This window comes from Parambassis ranga, chromosome 13 (genome assembly GCF_900634625.1).
Source record: "Parambassis ranga chromosome 13, fParRan2.1, whole genome shotgun sequence".
Taxonomy (NCBI): domain Eukaryota; kingdom Metazoa; phylum Chordata; class Actinopteri; family Ambassidae; genus Parambassis; species Parambassis ranga.
In genome coordinates, this window is record NC_041033.1 from 16,462,220 (window position 1) to 16,475,511 (window position 13,292).

At 39.2% G+C, this 13,292-nt stretch overlaps 1 long non-coding RNA gene across 1 annotated transcript; it reads left to right on the forward strand.

Annotated features, from left to right (window-relative positions):
* Positions 1 to 9,141: 9,141 nt before the first annotated feature.
* On the forward strand, positions 9,142 to 9,535 carry LOC114445537 (uncharacterized). Its single transcript, XR_003671660.1, has 3 exons — positions 9,142 to 9,221; positions 9,308 to 9,346; positions 9,487 to 9,535. It is a non-coding gene; the product is annotated as an uncharacterized LOC114445537 (long non-coding RNA).
* Positions 9,536 to 13,292: the final 3,757 nt, after the last annotated feature.

The window sequence follows — 13,292 nt, forward strand, 5'->3', positions numbered from 1 at the left end:
TTTTTTGGTCTGGGTTTGCTCTTTGTGGGGCTGATGGCGAGGCTATAAAGGCCGACGATGGTCTGCAAATGAGGGCGGACGGAGACTATAAGGTTGTGTCAGACTCCTTTCACATTATATTTAGCCATTATAACTTGTACCCAGTCTCATCCTATAACGTAAAATAGTCACATCATTTAGGTTGTGTTACACATGGTGACAGGATTTTTTTCCACTGCAGTCAGCACAAGCTCCCAGTGAAAATGGTCACACTGTTATGTTAATGTTAAACTTCTCCTTTTCTGTATCTTTAATGTAAACTTAAAATCATATGAAACAAAAGATGAATTCTCATGTGTGATGCTCCTGGACTTGAGGCTTCTGCTGTCTTCTATGTGTCATTACACTTTTATTCTAAACTCAGCAGCCAATAAGATTGCATTTTTAACATATTGTTCTCTATAGAAGAGATCCTCACTGACTTCTATTGTTGTTGTTTTCTGATGTGTCACACATTGCCTATACTAATCATATATTTTATTGAGATTAGGTTGTAAAACGTCTTGGTTAGCTTTAGAAGACAAAAACAGAAATGCAAATTAAAATGGTCCACCATGGCCTCAACAGTGATGAGTCCCATCTGACATTGTATTCATATGACCAGGAGGAGGGAGGTTGAGTGGGTGGTTGGGGCTTGGGTGAGGGGTGGAATGCAATATTAACCCTTGTCCTTGTTCCCGGCATGCTCGGGCGTCACAAGCTCATTAGCGTGCTCATTTTGTGTTGTTTATTTTATGACTTTGCTTAGACTTATAGCTCCAATGTCAATTATGTACTCTACACCAGACATAAATGCTTAACCAAGCTAATTTTAGTGTCACTCTATAATACTGTACCGTTTCACTGCTTCTGATCATGAGCAGTATGAGTCCCCTCTGAGGAATTTCCATCTGCGCGAATGTCTTTTGAATATCTGTGAAACCAGACAGACAGCAGTTTTCACAGCAGCTGCCTGTCAGTGCATGTGAAAGATGTTCATTTGCTTCAAGTGCAACCTCTGTGATCATATTTTCCGTCGTTGTGTTGATGTGCTCTTCACATAAAAAGCTATCGCCCCTCTCTCCGTTGGCCATTTGAGCTCCGCTCACTGTCAGTAAACCCAGCGTGTTATAGACTCCCGGAGAGTACTGGGTTTTAATTGCACTGTGCCTGGGGTGGCACAGGTATTAAACAGTGTTTTGTTACAAAAATAGGTGCACATGTGCAAACAGACAGCTTCATTGCTGCTTCACATTATTTGTTTTATTTTGACACATCATGGTTGTGTCATATTTCTCAGTGCTAAACAGCCTGTTCACACACACACACATGCAAGTACATTGCGTAAGTAGACAAAAGCCAGGTTTCTCTGACCTGAAGCACATGTTTTGTAATTGTACATTGCCAGAAATTGTGTCTTAAAACTTCCCCCCTAATGTCATGATTCATCATCAGAATTTTGAGAGACAGCCTTGTGATTGTGAAGTTTCAATTAGTGTTTCATAGAACTGGAAGCAGCAACCGTGACTAATAAACCGTTCTGCACTTGCTCCACATACTCCTGTGAATCATTCAAGACAACAAGTGTGTCACAATTTAAAAAAGTGTGTTCTTTTTTCAGCTGAACTGATTCAAAGTTTGGAGATATACTTTGAACTGTAGGTCTCACATGCACATTATGGCAGCCGCACCTATTTGTGCTCTTTGGTTGTAGAGCAGTAGATGATAGTTTGTAAGTCTGCAATTAGCTACAGTTGTGTGATGCCTAATTGGCACTTCACAATGACAGCATGCTCATTAAAAAAAGCTGCAAATGACTAGTTGAGATGGAAGCCTCTATATGTAAATGGAGGTGACTGGTTGAGATGTCAGACCATAGGCTGTAAATAAAGACACACAAATTTTTTGTGAGGTTTTCTGAAGAGTTCAGAGGAAGTTCAGTTTCTTGGCAGTGCCTGAGTACCAACACTTCATTCAAATATGGCAAAGTGGTGGTGCATGAATGTAGCTGAGGTGGGAAGACATTCATGGAAGCAGAGAGACACCACTGACACTCAAAGCAATCTTTAATAGAAACTGGTGAATCGGGAAAGACTGTAAGTGTTTATCCATGGGTCCGTCTTACTTTTGGAACGAGCGCTGGAAGTTGCTTCTGGTGAAGATTTTGGGAACGGTGTGTCTTAATATTCGGTCCAGTTTCCCACATACAAAAACAATGATTGAATACTACTGATGTTCCAATAGTCTATGCACTCAGATGGTTAAAAAACATGTTTATTTCTGGGCCTTGAGTTAGGTGCATGTCTTCAAAGGAGCTGAGATATGAAGGGTTTGGATCAAGGTTGCTCAGATGGGCTGTTCTATCAGCGCCTCCTTGTCAGGGGAGTAAGTCTTCTATCAGCAACAGACGGCCGGTCCAGTTCTGTTCAGAGTCTGCCGTCAGGGCACATACACACACACACACACACACACACACACACACACACACCATTTACCTCAAGCACACACACACAATGACTCACATATACACACAGATTAATAACCTTACTGCTGTCAGTCAGGCAGAGGGACTTGCAGACAGAGGTTTTTTAGGCAGCAAAAAGTGGTTAAATGTGCCAACTTCACCGATATTTCCCAGCTGGCTCAGACTACTTTGCTCCATTTATTTATTTATTTATTTTAAATTTGCTTCTGTTGTTTGGGAGCAATTGGATCAAATAGAATAATGTTTTGAGCGTGTCCAGAAAGAGAAATCGTAACAACTAAAAAATGTCTTTATGATACCGATGCTCCTGCTCTTTGCAGTCCCTTAAGTGATTTACCGTACTCGATGTGAAACAGCATGTGTGACAAAACATAGCTAAGTGTACACACAGGAAGCGGTCACAATATGAAAGCAAGGCTGGCTGAACAAAATGTTCTCCGTAAACACACACACATAAAAAAAAACTGTTTTCTTCAGTTTGCTTGCATTTATTCCCGGCTGATTTACGCAAGCTTAACCATAATCACTACATGTCCAACCCTGATCGTTATTTTACTTTGAAAATATGTTTTAAACATTACAGGGAGCCTTTAAGGTTCCCACAGCAGTATTATTACATACAATCTTAATGTATAATTGTTTGTGCAGGGATAGTTTTGTAATGTTTTTCCTGATAATGTTTGGACTGTGAGTTTGTGCGTCATTGTTAATCAGTGATGAGCAGCCATCCGGATGAATCACCATTCAAGAGAAACTTCTTTCACCAGTGTCTTCCCTCTTCACTTGTTCATACTTGTTTTGCCATAGTGTGCTTGTGTCTGTGAGAATCTGCTGATGTGGAAAGGAATTTTTCAAAAACCACTCATGCAGACCAGATTAACTCATATCCATGATCCTACATTTATCTTAATGAATACATAAATGGAGCGTCATATTAAGCCCTTACTTGACTTCATTTCTCTTTCTTCCTCCAGTCTTTCTTTTTTATCTCACAGATAAATTTGTCTAGGACAACTTTCTTCATACTTATGTCATATGTTTTCACTCAGTTTATTATTTATTAAATAGCAAAAAGGCATTTACATGAAAAAAGACATCAGATGGTGACAGACATTAGAGAGGTTGCTTGTAATAAAGATCAGTTCATTCATTTTTTCAAAGTGTTTTACCCGAGTGCCTTTTGGTTTTTGCTCTTTCAGCACTAGTCCAAACAGTTATTTTCATAAAAAATCGAGATGTTATTCCTTGGTTATAGGTCTATCCAATCCAAAGGAAGAAATTCTTCTTTGCATTTCACTAGCTCACATACATTGCAGTAAAAGGTTTGGGACAACAAAGCATTGTTTTACCAACTTCCATAAGTACAATAGAAGACTGCAATTCATCATCATTAGCCACTATAAGTTGATGCAAATTTTGAGGAACTGTGCCTAGGATATATATATATATATATGTGTGTGTGTGTGTGTGTGTGTATGTTTTGTTTCCTATTTCCTACCCTTTGTGCCATCTGTGGATCCATCCCGAGGTGAAAGTTGCAATGCTTCTTTATTTTTCAGACGCATATCATCCCACTGACCTGACTTGACAGACTCAATCATTCACATTTAACAGGATGCAGACTCTCTGCAGGGGAACGCTTCGTCTATACATGTCAACCTGCAGTACTAATCAGCTGCTGCTGTTACTTTTCTTGCCAGCAGGTGGTGTACGTACCACTAGAATTTTATATCTAAAAGTGCAGGCGGTCAGGTGCTTCACATCAGAGACAGTATTTACCCTTGTTTACACCATTTCTTCCTTTCCTATACACTGACGTGCACACTCACAGACATATACACACACACTCACAGACACACATACACACTTGTGCCCCTGTCCCTCCAAAGACTCCCTCATGCTGACAGCTGGAGGTCACACAGGTCAAGTTGATTGCTGCTGCAGCTGCTCTGATCTCAGACGTAGTGTGATAAGACTGACAGACTGAGATCTACTGGTTCAATACAATGTGTGTGTTTCTCATTTGACTCCACAGTGTACCAGGGACAAGGCTCCCTGCTTTGATGCATTTGCCAGTTTCAGCATTTATGTGGAATCAGTCCCAAATCTGGCCCTACCACATGGTGCTGAAAAATTCAGATTACCGTACGTACATATTAGTCCTCGTTTAGTTTTACTTACTGATACCTGTGTGTGCATTTGCTGTACAGTGTGTGTTACTCTGAACTGGTTTGAACTAGACCTGTAAGAATTATCTCTGATGGCTCTCATCTGTCGTGACCACTTAGCATGCCTTCTCCTGAGTGTGTTCTTGTACCCTCTTACACTTCTGTGCTATGCACTCAAAAACTGATAAACCACTTTAACGTGTCCCTCTGCTGCACAATTTGTCTGGTACACAAATGATCTGATGGAGCGCGGTGCTCCTACGTGAGTGTCGTTGCCCTTGTTGTACTGCAGATGGAAAAGTACAAGAAGCAGGAAAGAAATGCCGCTGAAAGATGAGGAGGCGGTTCCAATTTCAGTGACTTGTAAGATAAAATTGTTTTTACTGAGAACTGAAAAAAGTACAAAACAAAAGAAAACTACTAGAAAAAGGTTTGTTCATTGTAACAAATGTTGACATTCATGCCCTTGCAAAATTGATTAAGCTTATGTAAAGCTCTTTGCATTGTGTTCAATACCAGAGTTTTAAATCTGGGCCACTGGTAGTGAAGCTGAAATGGGGAAGGAGCACAGAAACTAGGAGCATTGCAGTGGGAAGACTACATAACATCCAAGAAAAGAAACTCAGTGTTCAGAGGAAAGAATAAAGTGTTAATAGAAAGCAAACTGATGATCAGGAAAATATTTGATGAGTCAGGTGGAGTAAATGTAATACGGCCTAGTTAAATATGTTACAGGTTCCAACTTGTATAACAGAAAGTGACAACACTTAGAGTAGTCTGCAGGTGTTACATACTTCTAGTACTACAACAATTACTACTACTAATAAAAATAATAAATCAAACTGATTATGCCAATTTAAAGAGGTGTGTTTTGAGGCATGTAGAGAAGAAGATCTGGTGATGGGGGACCTTCCAAGGGTGGGGGGAGCAGAGTGGCAGAAGGATCTAAATCCCATTGTGGTCAGGTAGATAGATGGAACAGTGAGGTGGATGGAAGCCCTGAGAGTCCAGCAGGGTATGTTTGAAGAGTTATGGCTTATGGATGGCCTTAAAGATGAGGAGTGGGTTCTTTGGTATTGGACCACGGTGCTATATGGCTGCTGAAGGACAGGAGTGATAATACTTTCCACATTTACAAGGGCCCATATAATATAAACTATGACATATTGTTTGTTTTGTCTGTGCATTCACTAGGTGCGAGTGCACCAGCAGTGCATGTAAGAGAAAATGAGACCCCAGCTGACTTGATGTGAGAGATCTGCAAACATGTGAAATGTCCCTTTAATTGCTTTGATTGCGTAACCACGACTAGCCTTCCAGGAAACACATTACAAAATGAATTAGTCACAGTTTATAAAATAATGATAATGCCTCTTGCTGTACTTATTGTCAGAGAACCTAAGTTACATCCTCACTTATTTCATTCTGTTGTATTTTTCCAATTCAGTGGTGCTGTCATAAGTGACTGCTGTTTTTCTTTTTAATAAGCCTCTTATCCAGGATTCTCTTAAAATAGGACAAAGGCATGTTGGTATGTAATTGATGTAGACATACTGGTATATAGAAAACACTTCATTTGTCCTCAAGTATCTCTGGATTTAAAATAAGCTCGAGCACAAAGCCTGTGATGCATCGCTTCAGTGAGTGCACTGAGAACGTTCACATTCACAGGATGTTGTATTTACGGTGGCGATGAATTGGTTTCATCACGGATTATATTCTTTTGTGCCGTTTATATTTTGTTCTGTCATCCCACTGTATGTTTCAGTAGGAATCCAGGCATGGTATAATGTGGGCACATAATAGTGCAGATATAACTGTGGGATTTATCCTAATCCTGTCACTGAAAAGAGGTTCGACTGGATGCAGCCTCTGATCCAAATGCATGTCTAGACTAGTTCCAGGACTCATAGACTATTTTTTTTGTCACCAGGATTCTTTTTGTTTAAGGTTGTGGTACTTGGTTTTTGGGGTTGTGTGACTAAACCACAGTAGCCTACTGTACTTTGTGACAAACGTCCTTCTGAATAATAGCTTTGGCTCATGTGGTCACCTTCGTGTGGTGTTTGTCTTTTCTCTGAGCTGGCTGTTTCGAGCAATATTTGTCTTATCACGCCAGCCTGATCTGTCGACCACGGCTGACATTTTTACGCTTCCATTTGGATTTACACACTCTGTTTCCTCCCCTCCCTCCCCCTCTGTCCTAAATTCACTGACAGGAAATGTTTTACTCTACATGACTTTGAACAGTCAGCACAGACATGGACAAATTGTTCGTCTCTCCTTCTTGCTCTGGATGCTCTAGAGGATTGCATCTATTTGGATGTTGCAACTTTTGATGGTTTAAAAATACTTATGCAATTCAAAACAGCATGAAGGTAAAAAACAAGTGGCTGCACAGACAGACTAGTTAACTAATTCTGTCTTTCTAATGCCTTTTAAAAGCATCTGGTTGATCTGGTGTCCTCTTTGGTGCCACTGCCCTCTAATGTTGTGTACTGAAAGCACAGCAGCATCTTTTTCCTGGCTGTACCCCCCTGTGGTGAAACACACTTGTTATTTTTAGTGATGTTCAAAAGGAAGATTTTTTTTTTTTACCCTAGCCAAATTTTTCAAACTGTTCATCTCTGTCTGAGATGTGCACTGGATTGGAAAGAGCAAGATTGAAAACACACTTCCCCAGATAAAATCTGCTGCCCTTCCACAGTGTTTTGAAGAGCGCTCCGGTTTGATACCACGACCGCTTGAAAGGTTTTTAAAACTTTGCCCAGCCATGCTTGTCAGAAGCGTGTGGATGACGGCCAAACAGAGTGCACAGATGTGTGAAACCCTTTAGCCTAGGGGATCCGTCATCCCTTATGATCTGTTTGTTTTGTATAATTGAGACATTTGGCTCTCAACTTAAAATGCAGAAATGTTTATTTAATGAACAATCATATTTCATAATTTACTCCTCGCCACTTTGCTTTTCTGCCTCATTTCAAGCTAATGCTTTTTTCCTGAAGGAAAGATGAGTTTAAAGGAGTGGGTTTATTCTAAAAAAAAATGGTGTCGGATATATGTATTGTGACAGTGAGGCGTGTCTGTCGACACTCTCTGTCTGCCTCTCTATGCTTATTGCATCAGAAAAAATGAATGAGAGTGCAGTAGTGAGATGAGGCCCTGAGGGAGAAAGGGGAGCTAATGGGGCCTTAATGAAAATCTCCAGTCTGCTCATTAATGTAGAAATATACACACACATAGGCAGGGAAGGGGAAAAGGACTCATACACACACAAACAGATGGGCTTGTCACATCACCTTCATTTTGTGCTCTCTTTTTATCTCCTCACTCTTCCATCACTTAAAGCTGTCGTTCAGTCGAATATAAAAAAAACAAATAATGATAATCATCTCTGCATAAATTCTCCAAACAGGCTACATGGGTTGTTCTCTCTGTAACCATGCAGGTCTAAGCCAGTTGTTTTCTTGACAGTTTTTTTTTTTTTTCAAGTAATTGATTCTATTAGGCCAGGCATGCTGGAGGAATTTATTATGCGGATTAGTGTGGTGCAGGTGTTTGGGATGGAGTTTGGAGATCATGGAGAGAGACGGTCAAAGAATCAGAGAGCTAATTTGTCACATTTCTTCATCAGATGCTTTGATGATTTCTGTCCCTGCGGGGTTGTAGCAGTGACCCACCTCCAGCTGTACTGGATCTCTCTGTCGCCTGCACGTGTGGATTAAGCTCCACATTCCTCACATAACAGCGGCAGCAAGCAAGAATATTATCATCATTCTCTGGTTATTGACCTCATACTGGCTGTGGATGTTATTTTGGATGCTTGGTTCCTTATGAGCAGGTTATGCTTGACGCCATCTCAGGAGCCAGTTTTTACAGTGCAACAGGTCCATCTGGTGGACAAAAGAGAAACTTTGCATAATAAATTAGAAATGAAGTTTAGAAATACAAATATATACCTCTAGGAAAAAATCTCTCCTTGTACATTATTGTGCAAAGGTAGGTGCTAACTCAAAGGAAAGAGAGCATTGCTCTGCAGCAGTATGTGTAGGCTCAAAGCACTCCTCCCTCTTCAGCACCAATAAAATATATGTGAACTCCAAACAAAACAGTATACTCCTCAGCTTGAACGTTCTTAAATCCTCCTAGAAAAAGTGACGGAGGGTAAACCATTAAATAGTTGTTCCTAAATGGTAGGGATGTCATGACTTCCTTATTTTCCTTGGTTTGTTTACAATACAGAGATATAAGAAAAAGGACAGAAGTAGTAGCATAAGCTTTTTTATTATTCTGAATATATTGATTGTTTACCAACAATTAATCTGATGTTTTAACATCTTACACTTTTGTAATTTTGTTCATTTCATTGTTTTTTGTAATGTGGACTAGAACCCAGTGAGCACTAGGACCCAGGTACTTCACAAAGTCTATAAAAGGTGCAGGAAGTTCACCTGTGCTTTTCTTCCTGCAAATATACCTGAGAGTGAAGCTAAACATCCTTGATGCCTGGTGGTGGATTCAAATGTTGGATTATTGCTTGAAGTTACAAGGTATGTTTAAACACACCACGCATGTGTCTTTAAAACAGTTTTTTTGTTTACTATAGTTTGTTTTTTTCCAACAAAATATGGTCAAGTCATCAAGACACAGAGAGGTTGTGTTTGGGCCTAGTGAGGTAAGTGTAACCTGCTCAGTATATTTTGCAAAATGATTGTTTTCCTTTTTTTCTTTTCATTTTTGCCTATAGATGATACAGTGATAGAGTGTCTAACCACTGTGTTTAAAATGCTCAAATTGTTTTTTCTTGTGGTGCAGTCAGCTGTGTGGTAGAGTAGCCATCCTGAGTCATGTGGTTCGAGTCACAAAAGTTTGTTATAAGTAGGTAAAATATCTTCGTAACTTTGGTATGCATTGTTTTTGTTGTTTTAATGAATGTTTCACATGTCTGGTTAAATTGTATTTAAACATTATTTTAAACAACCTTCTTGCCTCCTAGTATCCCAGGGAAAGCTTTATTGTGTTTTTAATACAGCTCCAGTTAGTTCCATTTTATTCTCGGTACACAATGCTACTCAAATATTGCACACATTAAAAACACAAACATTTCTATGTTGACACACATTATGTTAACTTTGGTCATTTTAAGGTATATGAGTCAGGAAGTCCATATATTTATCATCTTGAACAGAAACAGGCCTTGTCTGAAGGCAGATTTAGGAGAGGTCACCTTGGGATGTGTGGCAAATTTAAAAACAAAGCCACTAAGGTGTCCAGTAGGGTCATGGACTCCCACAGTGGCTTCAGTGCTTGTTATCATAGACTTGTCCTGAAGAAATGAACACCATTCAATGACATGTGGACAGTGTAGCTAATAACAGCACACATGTACATATTTACATGAATTTAAGTTGCTCATCATTTTCTTCAGCCTTCACGTCTTATGAAAACATGTTGTGGTTAGTTTATGGCTTATAAATGAGATGTTTTGTTTTTGCAGGGTGCAGTTATTCCACCCCAACAGAAGACTTCTCTGCCACACTGAGCACTAAGCAGGCACTTTCTTTCTGTTCTGTTCCTCCCCTGTAATGTGATCTAACTTCACCTCAGTTGAATTTGAATTTGTTGTAAGTAGGCAGCAAAGGCTTGTTTCTGCAGGCACTGTCACTGTTCGATGTTTTTTCCCTCCACTCATTCCACCTGAAAACCATTGTTAGCCTGTACTAAGAGGTATGTGTGATGCAGTTTGGTTCACTGATGAGGATGTCACCTTCTCTTAACCCTCTCTGAGTGCACCATTAGTCACTTTCACAATTCTTTTGCTAGAGTATAATATAAATATTCAAACTCAGTCAATTAGTGTTGATGCAAACCAAGCATTAATGTGCTGCTTGTGTGTGCTTGTGTGTGCATGTGTGTGTGCGTGCTTGCACGTCTATGCGAGAGGGAAAAGGAGAGAAAATGGCAGAGAGCAAAAGGTGTTTGTGTTTAACCATAAAATCCAGTCATTGTTTCCGTGGAAACAGGTGCTGTGAATTGTATGTGGTCTGACAAGAATTTTTGACGGTCAACTAGGCACAGCATGAAATGGCAAAAACAAATATACGCACATATAAACAAGCACTGAACACATTTCTCTACAATCTCATGTGTTATTTGGTACACTGTTTTTATGTTTATATTACGTATACACCAATAAGTAACAAAGGGTATGATCTTTAAATACACTGCCTCATGTATGATGGATGATGACCTTGGATGGACACACACACACACACACATTCACATTATATCATCAGTCTGCAGGTGCATGGACACATATATTTAGGCCAGTGTACAGAGGAAAAATTACAAAACTAATTTGAACTGGAAGCTCTTAGATTGATAAACATCCTGAATGTCCATGTATATTTAAATGTTAAATGTGGATTTATATCTACATTTTGGACAGATTTCCTCACTTCTGACTGTGTTCTCGGAGGTTAAGATAAATAACAGAATCCTCTCCAGGCTCAATAAGCAGCAACTTTCTATGCCGGCCATCATTTTATGTAAGAAATATATAATCCAAATTCACATTATGGATTTAAACATCAGTGCAGAAATATTATTGTAAATCTATTATTCACCCGCACTACTTGCTTTTTATTTTCCCATAGGGGTGTATATTTATTTTTACTGCACAAAATGCAGAGACAAATGTGTAAACATAACTTTTAGAATTCTATTCACAACACAAAGTTTGTTTTGCTTGGCACAAATTTCATACTGAAGTTTGACATCCAATGCCACATTTTTAGTATACACAGATATCTCATTTAATGGAAATTAATTTAAAGTTCAATATTATTTTGGTAACACAAATACTTACTGTCAACTATTTGCTTTTTTTAAATGACACATTTCCTTTACAGCTTATAAAACACCTGCCTCAGTCTGCATTCTACCATCGTTAGGCCCAAATGTCCTCCTAATTAGTGCTTAATGATAAATACACCAGTCATATGTCACTTTGCTGTAGCAGCATGTAGCATAATAAAAAAAATTGCAGTATATTGCTTAATTCCCACTTTAACAGCTATAGGCTCTCTGTAGTCTCCTCCTCACAAATTGGATGAAGCGTTCATCTGCTGTAATGAACATACCTTATTCTTAAGTGATGAGTTACACCTTAGAAAAAGCATCAAGTTGTATTAATGCCCGCAGGCTCTCACATTCAGTGAAGGAAATCTGCAACAATGCAAATACCTCTGTTTATTAAGCACAATGGAGATTTTCAAACGCTTATATTAGGTTTCTTCGAGGCTAAAAACAAATAATCGCTTAAAACTTGCTACTGTATTAGACTTCTGTAGTCTGTACATAGGCTACTGTATATTTTGTGACAAAAGCATACATTCACATTTGAACATGTGAGTTAGAGTACTGCCACACAATGTTCTTTTCTTAGAGAACTCGCCTTTTCCCATGAATAATTGAGTCACATCCTCTCTCCCTGAGATGATGATATATATATATTATATATACACACAGACACACACGCACTACTATACAATGTGCAGCTTTTAAGAAGTACAGTGTACCCACTTCAAACTGCATGAATCAACAAGACAATGCACAGCTGGCATGTTTTTTTCATGGCTTGTAGAGTAACGCTGAGCCCTGAACTGCTGCTTATAATGCCATCCATCAAAGACATTAATATTCACTAATATTAGCAAACATCTTAACCTGCTGTATCACATACAAGGCCTTTAGGGGGAGCCACAGATACAGGCAACCATTGACACATACACAATGTAGAGTCACCAAGTAATGGTGGTGTTGCTTCCACTAATATTTAAATCTCTTCACAAATTGGTCAATTTTCACTCACTCCCAGAACGAGTCATTGTCGTGTTTTGCCAAATTGCCAGAGGGCTGAATCTGTTCAGCAGATAAATCAGGTCTACTTCATTGAGGGTTAAAAACAGCACTCTAATAACCTTAATGTGCACTGTGTATTTTTATGCTGTACCTGTTAGAGCAGCTCAGCACAAAGATGAGGGTTTAGTCATAATACATTCCAGGAGCTAACAGACGATTCTCCTTTCTCATTCAGTTTTACTTCTCTCTCTTTTATGCAAATATAATCTTCCATCTTGTTTCTGTCTCTGTCTCTGTGTGTCAAGAGCTGCTTCATTAATGTTTGATGTGAGTTAGGATAATGATGCACTTATATGCTGTGTGCATGCTGTGTGATTGTGTGTGTGTGTGTGCATGCTGTGTGATTTTGTGTGTGTGTGCAGGTGTGGGTGGATTTGTGTTTAGCAGGAGGAAGAGGGTGAGCTGCACTCTAGCAATTCTGCAATTTAAAGTTACTCACTGTGATAAATCTAAGATGCACCACCAGAGGCCAGTAAGCAACAGAGTAATGGCAGTGTGATTTGTGCAAATGTGTACGCAGATACATAAGCATATGTGCAACACAGTGCATTATTAATGAAGATGATGGATATTTGTACAACATATTACAGTCATCTATCATTGATTAGCTGCTTTCATTTTACAGTTCTAATGAATTGTGGGAGACACACGTGAGCGTTTACTTCAAATTATTCCCACGGTTTCAGTTTATTCTGGAG